The following is a 15,209-nucleotide window of genomic DNA, read 5'->3' as shown; positions in this document are numbered from 1 at the left end:
TTAAAAAATAATTTTATTGATCAAAATTTTACAGTAATTTTTTCACCAAACCAAACTTTTTGGCCAAAATATAAAATTTTATAAAATATCACAATATTTAAATAAAAATTTATCCTTAAAACATACTAAAATAATAACTAATCAAATAAAAAAAAAATCCTCATTGTTTTGTATAGCATAAGTAAATAAATAACTAAAGACAATAATAGAAGTACCAAAGGATTTTAGGATCTAAATGTTGTGAAGTTTTATGCTAATGGTTTAGGTGCGTTAATGAAACAATTAGAGTATTTTTGAAAATTTTTAAGTTTAAAGATATTTGTGTAATTTTTTAATAGTTCAAGTATTTTTGAATAGAACTTTAACGTTTTCATTTAAAACAAATAATAAGGGTTTTTTGGAACTTGTAAAAGTTTAAGGATATTTTTGACACAAATTTAAAAGTTGTGGAGCATTTTTTATAATTTATATTTTACGTTTTTTCTTTTCATTGTTGGGTTGTTTTTCCATTTTAAAGTTACGGCTTTAATTTTCATTTTTTTTATTGTGTTTAAAAAGCCAATTCAAGGTGTATTTAATCAATCATTCGTGAAAAGATTAATAGTTTAAATAATTCTCAAATCAAACTAAACTAGATCAAAAGTTCCTAAAATCATATGGTCTGAGATTTTCGAATTAAAAGTAACTAGAAGTCGTAAGTCAAATAAAAGTTCCATCAAGTCCCAAGTTTAGCTTGGCTAAGATGAAGTCAAACGAAGGCATTGCTGGCTGAGAATTTTCATTGTTTTTTATTTTTGGGCGTGTTTTCCCTCGAGCTGCATATATCCATATGCTTGTTGTCACTGATTCTTTTGTAAACCTTTTCTCATTTTGTTCGGTCATTTGTTGTTTACTTAGTTTGACCATCTTTATCAATTCTTCCTTGCTAGTATTTAGCTAATGACAATTAATAAAGATTCATTAATCTTTAACATCTATTTAAGATAATTATTAATAAAGATTCATTAATCTTTAACATCTATTTAAGATAATTAATCTTTTTTAAAAAGAAGGTAGTTGTGCTTATGTATTTTAGTACAACTCTTGTGCTAGGATTCTTCTTATCAATATTTGATAGCCTATTCTCACTTTGTATAAGGGTACTTAGCAATGACTTACAATTTAAATATATTAGAATACATTCTTATTATTTTGAATACTTTAAAAGATGTTCGTGGATACTTAGGCACACTTACAATTCACCCTCTAAAGATATGGTAACTAATATTTTCTATATTCAACAAATTGGAGTTATGCTATTGCAATTTATTGGTATTAAATTCAACTCTCTTTATTTTGCAATTAAATACTTGTATGTTTCCATAATTAGAATTTGACGATTTATGCTATCATATTTAGGGACAAGATTCCTTTTGTGTGATATGTAACATAGTTACTTTACATTGTATTTCCTCTATGGAAGTTGTTGTCTTCAAGTATGGCATATTTTGCGCACGGTGTATTTTTTTATGTATAAGAGTACCTTAGCAATGACTTACAATTTAAGTATATTAGAGTACATTCTCATTACTTTTAATACTTTGAAATATGCTAGTGTATACTTATGCATACACATAATTCACCTTCTGAAGATATGGTATCTGGTATTTTTTAACGATCACTATTTCAGAAAATCAAATTTCTACAACATTACATTCAGATATTGGCTAATATATATGTGAAAACCATAAAATACTATATAATCAAGGAAAAAATGGAAATGATCCTAAATTAAAAAATATGTGGCCTAGTATATTTGTTGTAAAACTCATTAAATTCGTTTTTTTTTTTTTGCTAAATTTCCATCCGGAGACTCAAATTTTACCGTTCCATTCAATTTTCCTGATGGGAAAGTTGAGTAAGTCAACTGGGGTTAGCCGAAATGATATGTTGTCTAAAACTAAAATGATAAATAGTTCATTTTTAACACAATGTATAACAATTTAACTTTCAATACCCAAAAGCTTTTACCAATTTTCCTCAGGTTTACAATTTAGGAAAATGTATATACTAAATTCAGTCTTTTTAAAATGATTGAAAAGGAAAAAAGATATTGCCAACATGAGCTTAGCTCAAATGACATATGTTTGTATCTGTGGGTAAGAGGTCTTGGATTCAAATCTTCACATCACTGTTCGGAGCCAACAACATAGACAATACAAAATAACACTTTTTTTTTAACTAAAACTAACAAAACCTAAAAAAAAAGAAACTTTTCTATTTTTAGAAATCTTTCTAGTCCACCTATTTTTTCTTTTTTGCAAGTAATTTTATAATTACTCCATATAGAGCTCATTCCTACGCTACAAAGTAAATGTAAATAGCGTGCCGAAGTGAAAAAATATAAATAGAAACAATTGTGCCTACTATGAATCAAACCCGTTTTAGTTACAAATGTCGTTCACCATTGAACTAGTGATCACGTATGTTTGGTTGAAATCAACCACAATTTTTAAAAATGTTTTTTTCCCTTTTGTTTTAAAAAGTTCATTCACGATTTCAAAATCGTTCTCAAGATTAAAAAGAAAAAGAGAAAACTCAATTAGATACCAAAGGAATCTGTTTTTCAAAAATTAAAATCCACAAACCAAATATCTAAATTTTCTATTTCTATTTTTTTTTTTTTAAAAAGAGCCAACAAGAGGAATAACATTTTTTTAAAGTTTCCCTTGTAAAAATATCAAACTAGTTTTAAATTTGGTAAAATGGAAATTTGATTTAATAAATTAACAATTAACAAGTTGTAAATGTCAAAATTGCCCACTAACTCTACAGATTTAAAAATTATCTTTAATTTTAAAAATATAACATTACTTTCTTTAGCGAAGAGGGTTGATTTACCACGTGGTTGATCTGTATCAAATAAGAGAGGTATGTTATTGAAGAAGTCTTTTTTATTAATTGTACATGATATTTACAACATTTTAATGTGGGAATTACAGGCTTCAATATGGGAATTTGAACCATCAACACCGTGGCTATCTTCATGAGAATTTTCTGAAGTATTATTGATGGGATTTTCAGTAATACTTTTTTCTTCAAGGTGGTCAAAAAGAGGGCACAACATGACAAACTGTTCAATGAAGTCATGTGAAATAGATTTTCCATCTTCTTTGATAGAGTGAAAATGATATAACTCTTCAAAGAATAAAACATCCCTGAAAACAAAGAATTTCTTCTTAGTTATGTCATATAGGTTATAACTCTTCATACCTGGTGGGAATCCCATGAATATATATGGTCTTGCTCTTGGATCAAACTAGGACCTATTCACTGATGGTGTGGATGCATAAGCAAGACAACCAAAAGTTCTTATGATGTTGTAATCTGCATCTTTATTGAATAAAGTGGTGAAAGTGAGAGCAAAACCATGGGTGTTCAATTGATCAAGTAAGCTGCGTCAGAACACATTCTCCCCAGAAGGCAAGGAGAACTTTGGACTGAAACATCAAAGTTCTTGCAACATTAAGGAGGTACTGATGTTTTCTCTCAACAACTGAGTTATGCTGTGGAGTGTAAGCACATGAAAACTGGTGGTTGGTTCCAGTTTTAGCAAAGAGTTCTTTGAAATTTAACTCAAGAGCATTGCTAGGACGAAAGTTTTTAATCACCTTTGAAAATTGGGTCTCAACAAGTTTAAAGAAACAAGGGATGACTTGTAGAATATTGTTTTTATTTCTCAAAAGATGAACCCAAGTATATCTTAACTTATCATCAACTATGGTAGCAAAATAAGAATGACCTACATGAGTTTGAGTTTTAAAAGGACCCCATATGCCACAATGCACAAGGTCAAATATGTTTTCAGCAACATTATTCAAGGCTGGAAATGAAAGACGTTTCTGTTTAGCTAAGAGACAAACATGACAAGTTTCTTTACAATTCAAAGAATCGGAAATCTCTATCCTTTTGGACAATTCTTTTATTTTATTGATAGAGGGGTGTCCCATGCGTTTATGCCATGTGGTTGTGGATGCTTTACATAGTAATGCAGTAGATCGAGTAGAAAACTCTTTACTCTTATCGTCCTTTATTCTGAGCAAGTAGAGTCCACTGATTAATTTAATCTTCCCAATCATTTTTGAAACTGTGACTTGTCCTGAATGATACAATTAGAGTTAGTGAAGGATATAGAATATCTCTTATCCTTAAGAAGAGCACTCATGACAGTAAATTGTATTGAATTCAGGAGTGTAAAAAACATATTTTAAAATCACTTGTTTTGCTATTGGAATGTCACATGTGTACTCAACTTTTAGACGGACTTTAGTAAGCAGTATGACTATCATATTTTGATACTGTGAAGCTTATTAAACAAGGATTTGTCATGGCATATATGAGAAGAAGCACCGTGTAACGATCCAACTCCTTATACTAAGCTGAGGCCATTACTAATTAAAAAGATAATAAAATTTCTTAAATAAAAAAAATAGAAAATAAAACAAAACCTCAAATACTTATTAAAATCATAAACAAATATTTTAAAGATAAAATTTAACAAAATCTTAACTCGGGCCCTATCTAGTTTTAAATAAAATAAAATAAAATAATGCATCAGATCAAACGACATAAAGCGAAAGCAATAATGATCCCTATGGCTCGCCACGGTCACTTTTTGTCATTCACCAGCTTCCCTCTACTCTTACCTGTAAAATTAAACAAGAAAAAGTGAGCATAAAATAAACTCAATAAGGGACCCACTACTAGTCCTGCTAGGTGTATGTTAACTTCCTATTAGAGTCCTGTAAAGGTAGTACCTCTGAACTAGCACGTTCCCATACACATGCAATTTGTGGTCCCGTAGGAATATATCTGGTCCTCGGTGAACCCAAAGGAACATCTAGAACAAAATTGTCTTTAATGTACCCAAAGGGAACACTAAGACAATCGGACTGTGAGTGACCCCGTCAAATCACTCATAATCATGTCTATGTCAATGTCATAGTGGACTGGTGATCCCGTCGAGCTACACAATCATAAAAGGTGGTGATCTCGAGGGACACCCATGTGGGTACGACTCTAATAGGTGAAGCTAACAATATACCCTATCCATAGCATGTAACGTGTCATAATATTATCATAAACATGGCATGCATGACATAACAATCATAACATACTTATCCAAATATCTTAATCATAAGCATAATGCAGTCGTCTTCATCAACATACTACCAGTCATAACATGACATCAGTCATCAACATCAAACATCAATACAATGTCAGTCATAATAAATAACATCGAGTTATGCAAATAAGCTATCGTCCATGCATAACCATACACACATGTGATCTTTTAATTTCAGTCGAAAGTCTAGTCGTAAAATCTCTTACTTGGAGATTAGTTTAATCGAAAGAATTAAAATCATTACAGCTAGGTCAAGCTTCCCAAGAAAGATCCTAAACATTAAGGGTAAAATGCTAAGAAAATAACTAAATTTGCAGTTAATTTAGGATAAAAAAAATCAAGTTAATTCAACTTACTCAAAGTGGAGGTCGGATCCAACTCAACCTTAATTTACCTTAATTTAGGACAAGGTTCCACAGTTCAACTTCCAATTGATCTATCATAAAAAAATTCAGTTAAATCCATAATTAAATTATCTAGGATCCAAAATCAATATTTGTCGGGCACTAACCAAAACCCAACTCAAACTTACCAAAAATAGGTAAAAAGCCAAAAATAAGCTTGGTGGCTCAATATGGCTTGACTAGGGGAAAAACTACCTAGGTGGCTTAGTTGAAGGAAAACAGGCGGCTCGATTTGATAGGGAAACGGCTCGGCTGAAGGTCAACGGCTGGGGCGCGTCTCGGATTCATGCGGGTGGCTGGCGCAGCTCGGGCGAAGGTGCGGGTGGCTGGCGTGGCTCAGGCGAAGGCGAGGCTCGATCTTCACGACTAAAAGATAAAGCGCGGTTGGGAATGGTAGCTTGCACATGCTTGCTCACGGCTGCGACGGAAGAGCTTCGACGGATGGCTGACGCAGCTAGGCTTTATCGGCGACACACGAAATATAGATGAAGACGCTGACGGCGGTAAGGCTCACCTCGAATCTGCGGGTGGAAGCTCGGGGTAGTAGATTGGCTCGGGTTGGCTGCACGATACGGATTCACGCGGGTTGGGGTTGGGGCAGCGACTGACGGCAGAGGAGAGCGGCGGATGCGGATGATCGGCTGCGAACGACGACGTGACTGTCGAATGATTGGGATGCGCGGCTAGGCTTCGATTGACGAAGAAGATGCGGCGGCCGACAGTGACTCGCGGTGGCTACTGGACGGAGGAGAGTGGCGGCGGGTTGATTGAGGGGTTAGGGTTTTTCTTTTAGGGTTTTTAAGAGGAAGAAGATGGAGTCCAAACTCTCTTTGTCCCATTTAACTAAAAATAATAATATTAATTATTATTCTTCTTTTTCTTTTCCTTTCTTCTCAAACTCATCAAATAAAACAAATTTATTCTCTCTCTTCGTTTAAAACCCATTAAATCCTCCTTTCTACTCAAATTTCCCTCTCTCTCCAAACCAATTATGTTTATCTTTCAAAAATAAATATCCCTACTTAATTATATTATCCACATAATATAATTATCTATCCCTACTTAATTATATTATCCACATAATATAATTATCTTACCTTCAAAATTTAATTAATTATACAATCAACTATATAATTAATCAAATTTTCTCAAATACAACCAATTAATTCATTAACTCCAAACACTAAAATAATTAGATATTTTCCTAATATCTCATAAAATCCAATCTTCATAAATCAAATAAATCAACCAAATAACACCAAAAATTACCAAATTTAAACTTAAGATAATTAAAAATAAATTTACCTTAAATTTGGGGCATTACACAACGGAACCAATGATCCAAACTGAAGAATTGATGAGTGAAGTAGAGACAAGTATTTGCTATGTGGGTAGTTTATGCTTTGGAATTTTCACCATTTTATGAAGCATTAAGATGTGTTTGAAGCACACTCAAGAGTTATGAGTATTGATCATTATTAAGGCTTTCAAAAAAACGTAAATTGATTACCTTTGGGAGCTTCTACCATCTTTTCATTTTTAGTTTGAGTAGAGTTACTCTGCCTCTGATATACTGAATTATTATTTGCCAATCTATATCCTTGTGGACATCCATGTAATCTGTATCATTTATCAGCAATATGGCCTCTGTACCCATAGTTAGTGCATATTGGTAGTGTGTCTTTCTTTTTGGATCTTTCAGGATTGAATCTTTTCTCAGCACTAGTCATCAAAGCGATGCTTTTAATAGAAGGAGAGGATTCAATGGATCTTTGTCTTTAACTTGGATGATGATACAAAACACCTTAGTTATTGGCGGTAAGGGATCAATGAGCAAAATTTGTGCTCGGATTTGGGAGTAAGATTCGTTCAGCCCCATAAGGAATATCATCACGAATTCAACATTTAGAAATTCAATCATCTTCTTTGACCCTTCACATGTACATTCATCCATGGGTCTATGTTATATTTATTTTAGATATAATATTATTATAATGTGGTCCAATTGCATAATATGTTATTTATCTTTTTTGGGTTGATTATTAGGTCCATTAGGTTAAAAGATAATGCCCTAATTAAACACTATGATGGGTGATGTATATAAATAGAACCTTAAGGATTAGTCCTCTCACTACCTCATTAAGTAGTTTATTCTTCCCATCAAGAAACCTAAATTAAGTTATAAAGGAAGTTCAGGTGAGAGAAACACAATTCCTTAAGAAGATTATTCATGGATCAAGGTATGTTGTTTTTTAACTAAATTTAATTTGTAAAATCATCTAGTTCAAATATCTTGATACTTATTGTTATATAGAATGTTAGGGTTTTATTGTATAATCATTAAACTAAAGTTTGCAGTCTATACTCAACGAGTTCTTTCCAAATAGTAGTAAACTTTGCCTAATATATTTCAACTGAAAGGTTTCCTTGGGTAGTGGTTACTAAATCTTTTCGTAGTTGGTATATATGTAGCCCATTAGATTGCCTGTATTTTTCCTTTAATTCATCCCACATTTCTTTAACGCTTCCATTGTAGACTAAGCTGGCAGCAATTTCTTTTGAAATGGAATTGATGATCCATGAAGCTATCACATCATTATTACATTTCCATGCCGAAAGAAGATTACCTTATGATGGTTTTTAGATCGCACCTGTTATGAAGCCAATTTTATTCTTCCCTGCTAACGCAAGTTTCATTGCTTTGCTTCACGAAGAACAAATTGCTTGATCCTGCAAGTGTTGTGGATGCTAGGTTGGTGGTCGGAATAATGGAGTGGTGAAGAATGAAAGGGTTTAATTGGGCATCGAGTTCAGAAGAGGTAATCGGAGTTGAGGCATTGGAACTTTCAGACAGTGAACTCTCAGATGTTGTCATGGTGAAGATTGCACGAGGGTAATATGACCGTTCGGATAAAAAGAATATCAATTCTCTCTTTGTAGAAAACGCTCTGATACCATATCAAATAAGAGAGGTATGTTCTTGAAAAAGTCTTTCTTATTATTTGTACATGATATTTACAACATTCAAGTTCGTATATAGAAGAACTTGCTAACTTCTTCTTAATTAACAACTAATAACTACAAAACAGAACGTGACTAACTTGAACTAATCAAACTGTTATAACAAACTAACAGTTTTATTGTTAATAATCTGCACACATTTTAAATAAAAGCTTAATTCTCTTACAATTCTTTCTTCTTAGTTTTTAGACATACAAAATCAAGAAAAATATGAAAAACCAAACGAAATCAAAAGGGGAATTTGTCACCAATATATTCACATTTTGCAAAAAAGTCCGATACAAAAAAGTACCCATGTCTAAAAGAATCGTCTTTCCTTAATATTTTGAAAGATTTAGATAGAAGACTTACTTTGAACATGAATTTACAAAAATGTCTCAAAATTTCATTAATTTTCTAAACTAAGGTTCGAGATTTTTAATGACCATTTTATTTCTTACATTAATTACACATAATATATTTTCAAAAAAAAATTATATAGTAATATATACAATTATTAACTTATATCACATTTAATATGAATCTTAAAATTTATCTATTTTATAAATTAAATATACAATAATTTAATCTTATTTTTATCATATTAAATGCAAATTAATTATGGTATATATTTTAGTCAAATTTGGTGGTGATATATTGAACATTTTCTACAAGAGTAATGTTTTTGTCTTAATTGCACATTGAATAAATGTTTTCTATCTACGGTTTACTACTTCCAGTGTGATCTTTTACCATTTTTTCGTCCACTTTATATTGTCTTTCACCTGATTTCGTTTGATTTGATTCAAATTCCAATCAATATTTATTTTTTCGATCATCTCCTATTTGGCGTCTTTCACTATTTTTTCGTCCACTTATCCAGTAAGTACATATATCATATTATTTTATCTGTTTAAGTTTTCGATAAAAAAAAATCACTGTGAATTTTTCGGTCATCTCCTTCAATTATTAGTTTCATATTATTAATTTTCTTTCTTGAATTATGAAATATAGTATACAATATATAATGAAGTTCTTGTCACTTTCTTAGTATATGCAATTGCATTTTTAAAATGATTCTATGTTGTGTTAGTTCATTATGTACACTTCCATTTTTATATGATTTTTATAAGAATACATAAGTAGTGACACATATTTATTATATACTAGTGCATATTTCAAATATTGTTTTTATATGATCATTATATACTTATGCATATTTGCAATGACACGCAAGCAGTAATTCATATATTTGTATTATTTCTTGTCAGGTATGCACACATACATTATTATATAAAATTATGTTAAATATATGGGGTATATAATGATATATTTAAATCGAAAACAGTTTCAATCATGGTAAGATTTTACAAATTAATTTCCAATATATGAAAATTATTGCAACTTTGATGAAATATAATAAGTATATATCATAAATTATTAAATTACATGGAACATATGAAAAATAATGCAAAACAAAAGAAAATGACATGATATATATTGCCATGTACCCAAGACGACGTGGAGCGACCGACATCCTTTAAAAAAGGGTTAATTTTAAAAACCAAAAAAAGGGTGTCGCCATTAATCTTTTTTACAGTGTGATTGATCACTGAAATAAAGTAAATAATTTTAAATAAAATAAAAAAAGATATATGAAAAAAAACTAGAGTTGAGTAAGGGAGTCATTTGTGTACGGAAAATGTATTAGCACCGCGTAACACCCGTTTAGAAAATGGTGACCAAATTTAATATCTTGAATAAAATTCATTTAGAAAAACAAAGATTTTTTATATATATATCTTATTTCATTGCTGATTACTCCAATATTTGAACCATTGATCCCATAAAATAAGTGGAATATATTTCATTAATTAGACTATATTGAGAAAAAATTCCTCACCTTAAGAGAATGAGAAATTATTACAATTTCTCTAAGTCTATCATAGGCTAGTCTTCGAATAAAGATTTTTTTTAAAACATTGATTAAATTCATTTTTTCTTTGGATCAAATCTTGACTCGAACTCTCAGAGATATTGATCCACCACCTCAAGAATCTAGAAATAACGGACTCCCAAAAATTTTTAAATTCCATTGTAGGATATTTTTTACCGAAATCGATGTGGGTTATTAAAAAAAGTTGATTAAGAAACCTTATGAAATATAAATTTAATTTTGAACTTGGGAAATACTTAAAGAATATACTTTAGAAAAATGGTTATTAAAAAAGAAAATTTAAGAAAGATTTCAAAATCAATTGTGATTTAAGTTAAAATATTTTATAACTTCAAGAAATTTTAAATAAAGGTCAAATAGAGAAAGATGCACAATATAACCAAACAAAATCAAATATACCGCATAACAAAGTAAACATGTAACATAAGGTTTTATTTTAAAAAAATTATTGGGGATCGATCTTGAACTCTCAAAGAACCGATCACCTCACTTCAAGAATTAAGAAATAGCAGACTCCCAGATATTTCTAATTTCGTCATCGGAGTTTTTATGGAAGAAAAGTAAAGAAAAATAATAATGTAAGGAAAGAAATCACGTTAATCAACTAATGCAAAACAATATTTTAGTATTATCAAAATAAATTTAATATATGATATCAATGCATGCATATACGTATTTAAGATCATATAATAATAATTATTATGATAATAATGAAAATAAGTTAAAAGAAAAACAAAAGAACCATAATAACGATAAACAAAATAAGGAAAGAAGAAGAAAGGAAAAACAAACAAAAAGAAAAAAACTAAATGAATTAATAAACAAACAAATAAATAAAAGAAAAATCTAAATAAATAAATAAAAGAGAAAAAAAGAAACGGGGTTGCGGCAAGGTTGCCGCATAAAAAAATTGTAAACTAATAATGATGATAATAACAACACCACCTCTAATAATAATAGTAGTAAATTAAAAAAATTTAAAATAGATAAAGAATCTAAATAAATAAATTAATAATAATAATAATAAAAAGACAGAGGGTGGTGGCAACAATGCCCCCGCCTGATGAAAAGTAAAAAAGAATTATATTATAACAATAATAGGAAAATTTTCATAGATATAACAAAATTCTAAACTATTACGACCGTATAACAAGCCATTAAAGCAAATTATTTTTTTTAGACTTCCTTATTTTCCGTTACTCTTTTATAACGATCTTTTAAAATCAGATAGTTCTTCTTCTCGATTTTTTCTGATTTTTTCACGATCGTCGTTTTCGAGTTATTCTTGTCTCTTTTATATATATTTCATCTTGATCATTCTTTCTCTTGTTCGTAATTTTGTACAACATTCTTTCTCGTATTCATCATCTTCCATCATATCGTTTCTCTTCTTGTCATCTTGGACAATCAAGATCGTCTATATTGTTTTGTTAATACTGCCTCAGTGATTTGGTTTCGGTGAGTATTCTAAATATTTTTTTTTGTTTGAACTATTTAGTTTATTATAAAATTTCGTTCAGAATTATATATTTCGGCGTCGAGATATAATGTTTAGAATATGTAGGTATTAATGTAAGACATCCTGTATTTCGTTATAAATATCATTGAAGATTTTGATGATTGTTTACGTCGAACTAAGAATTTATATTTGAGTATGAATGTCGTTTTTGTTTTTTGTTGTTTGTAAGAATTTAAAGTTTTTTTTTTTCATTTAGAACTTTTAAGAACCATAGTAAGAATTGTGTATTTCATTATGAAGATCAATAGTTTGAAGTTTTTCACGATAATTTTCATTGAATTACTTGATCGTTTACCTCTATCAACATCATTGTTTATCTATATAGAGACGATTGATTTGCTATATGAACACGATCGTTCATCTTGATGAACACGAAAATTTTCAATATTTTGTATTATCAACGTCTTTAAACGATTGTGTATCTAAGTCAACACTATCGTTTAGTTTATTCTATATGATGGTTTAATTTATTTTATACGATCGTTTATTGTTGTTAAATGATCGTTTAGTATTTATTATTTTTTTTGCACGATCGTTTATTTATTTTTTGTATTGTGTTTATTTTTATTGTTTAGTACATTTTATTCTCTTATTCTGTGATAGATATCTATATAATTCTTCCTTTTACCATTAAATATTTAGTTATATATTTTTTTTCAGATTAGAATGTCTATTCCTATTGTTGTTTTTTATGGAGGTCAATAGAATGGCTACAATGTTTATGAGAATTACTCATTGTTCGAAATTTTGGTAGATATGCAAGTCAGGTTTAATTCTTTGATTGCTTTGACATGAGAACAAATTGATTTAGATGAATCCGTAGAATTATCTGTTTTACTTGATTTTGGTAAAAACCAATGTTCAAACTATGATGCCAATAAAGAAAGACAATGATGTTGCTTGGTATTTAACTTTTTCTAAAGATGCAACTAGTAAACATCCATTAGTTGTCCATGTAAGTCTTAAGTGTTTGGCAATGTCTTCTTCATCTAGTAGTGTACGGAAGAATATTGATATGTCACTGAATATAGGTTCTTCTTCTTCTGTTTCAAATGATGAACTTATAAGAGACATCTCTTATTATTTTGATTTGAAGGAAAAATGTTTATTTGAAAGTAAAGAAGTGCTTTCAAAGTATTTTTGCATTATAGCAGTGAAGACCAACTTTCAATTTAGGACCACAGTATCAAATTTGAGGTCTCTTAGATTTAGATGTCTCCAAGAAGGCTGCAAATGATATATTCGGGCATCTCGTTATAAGAAAGTGATTTGTGGATGCTACGAAAATACACTTCTAACCATGATTGTTCATTGAGTATTGCTCAAAGTCCTCACTTGCAAGCTTCTTCAATAGTAATTGGCAATTGTTTAATAGATGATTTTAGATTCATGTCTACTGATCGTTCCATTCCTAAAGATATTGTGCATAAGGCTCGTACAAATCTTGGAGTTAATATAAGTTACCAAAAAGTTTGGAGGGCAAAAGAACATATGGTAAAGATATTACAGAGTGACGCGGTTGAATCATATGCATTGATTCCAAGATTCTTTGATAAATTAGTTTAATCTAACCCAGGTATGATTAGTTTTGTATATCAAATTTAAATTCATTTGCAGATAGATGTGGATAGACTAATATCACAGTCTATATAGATAGACCAATATTACCATCTTTCACGTTCTTTCTGTTCTTTTTTGTTTGTGTTAATAGAAGTGTGTTTTTAATTATTATAGGTATATGCACTGCTTTAGAAATGGATGATAGTGGTTATTTTAAGCTTTGCTTTATGGCTTTTGGTGCATCAATTGAGGGGTGAAAATATTGTAGACCTATTAATTCTATTGATGGGACATTTTTGAAGTATAAGCTTGGTGGCATCCTATTAATAGCCTTATCATAAGATGGTAACAACCAAATTTTCCCTTTTGCTTTTGTCATTGTAGATTTTGAAAATGATGTATCATGGACATGGTTTTTTGAAAAGATACGAGGTAGTTTTTCAAAACGGGATAATTTAGTGATTGCTTCTGATAGCCATCTTAGCATCCCTAAAGGAGCTTTAAGAGTGTTTCCTGATGTTGAATATTGTGTGTGCACAAAACATCTTTTAAGTAACTTGAAACTCCATTTTAAGGATCCACTACTTGATAAATATTTATTTAGACGTGCTTATGCCTACATCATTTGTGAATTTGAATACCACATGAAATGCATGGAGTCCGTTTGTTCAAATATCAAAGATTATCTTAGTAGTGTTGTTTTTGAGAAGTGGTCTCGGACATATTCACGTAGACGAAGGTAAAGAATGATGACATCAAATTGTGTCGAAAGTGTAAATTCAGTGTTTAAAGATCTTAGAGAACTACCTGTGGCTATGATGCTTAGTTCAATTAGGGATGTATTGCAAAATTGGTTTTATGAACGAAGTAAAGTTGCTTCTACAATGAAGAGTCGTTTGACTTCTTGGGCTGAGAACGTTCTGAATTTAGAACATGAAAAGTCGAGAAGATTATTGGTAAGATTTTTTTTTTATCTCGAACAGTTAGAGATAGATTGCTATCTTTGTCTATCTGATAAATAAAGATAGCAATTTTTCTTTTCCTGTCTCAGATAAGCACATATAGATTGTTATCTATATATATCTAATGTATACAGAGATTGAAATCTATTTGTAATTATTTTATTAATTTTTCTTATTTGTCTTATGTATTAGGTTGATCCAATTAGTACGATTGAATACCAAGTACCGGATGGAAATCAACAGTTTATTGTGAAGTTAAACATGTGATGTTGTAGTTGCCGAGTATAGGATGTTGAAGAAATTCCTTGTGTGCATGCTCTTGCTGTTATACAAATGCTTAATTTAAATATCTATTCTTATGTATATGAGTTTTATTATAGAGAAACACTATCAGCAACATAGAGTGGTTGTATTCTACCTGTTGGATCTTATTTCGATTGGAGAGTTGTAGATTCTATCATGAAAATATTACCTACAGTCTTTAAACGACAAGCTGGAAGACCAAGAAAACAAAGAATTCCATTTGTTGGTGAATTTAGTAGTTTAACCAGATGTTCCAATTGTAATCGTAAAGGACATAATAGTAGGATTTGTAAGCAAGGTTTGAACAATTAATAAAAATGTGTAATCTATTTCTTTCATT

At 30.2% G+C, this 15,209-nt stretch overlaps 1 long non-coding RNA gene across 2 annotated transcripts; it reads right to left on the bottom strand.

Annotated features, from left to right (window-relative positions):
* Positions 1–4,476: 4,476 nt before the first annotated feature.
* LOC127151685 (uncharacterized) lies at positions 4,477–6,483 on the bottom strand. Of its 2 annotated transcripts, XR_007824771.1 has the most exons (3): positions 5,697–6,456; positions 4,797–5,600; positions 4,477–4,685 (listed from the first exon to the last, which is right to left on the bottom strand). It is a non-coding gene; the product is annotated as an uncharacterized LOC127151685 (long non-coding RNA). The 2 variants fall into 2 exon arrangements; XR_007824770.1 differs by having other exon boundaries at positions 4,797–6,483.
* Positions 6,484–15,209: the final 8,726 nt, after the last annotated feature.

The sequence above is a fragment of the Cucumis melo genome, chromosome 11 (assembly GCF_025177605.1).
Source record: "Cucumis melo cultivar AY chromosome 11, USDA_Cmelo_AY_1.0, whole genome shotgun sequence".
Lineage (NCBI taxonomy): Eukaryota > Viridiplantae > Streptophyta > Magnoliopsida > Cucurbitales > Cucurbitaceae > Cucumis > Cucumis melo.
This window is presented reverse-complemented; position numbering and strand designations above follow the sequence as displayed.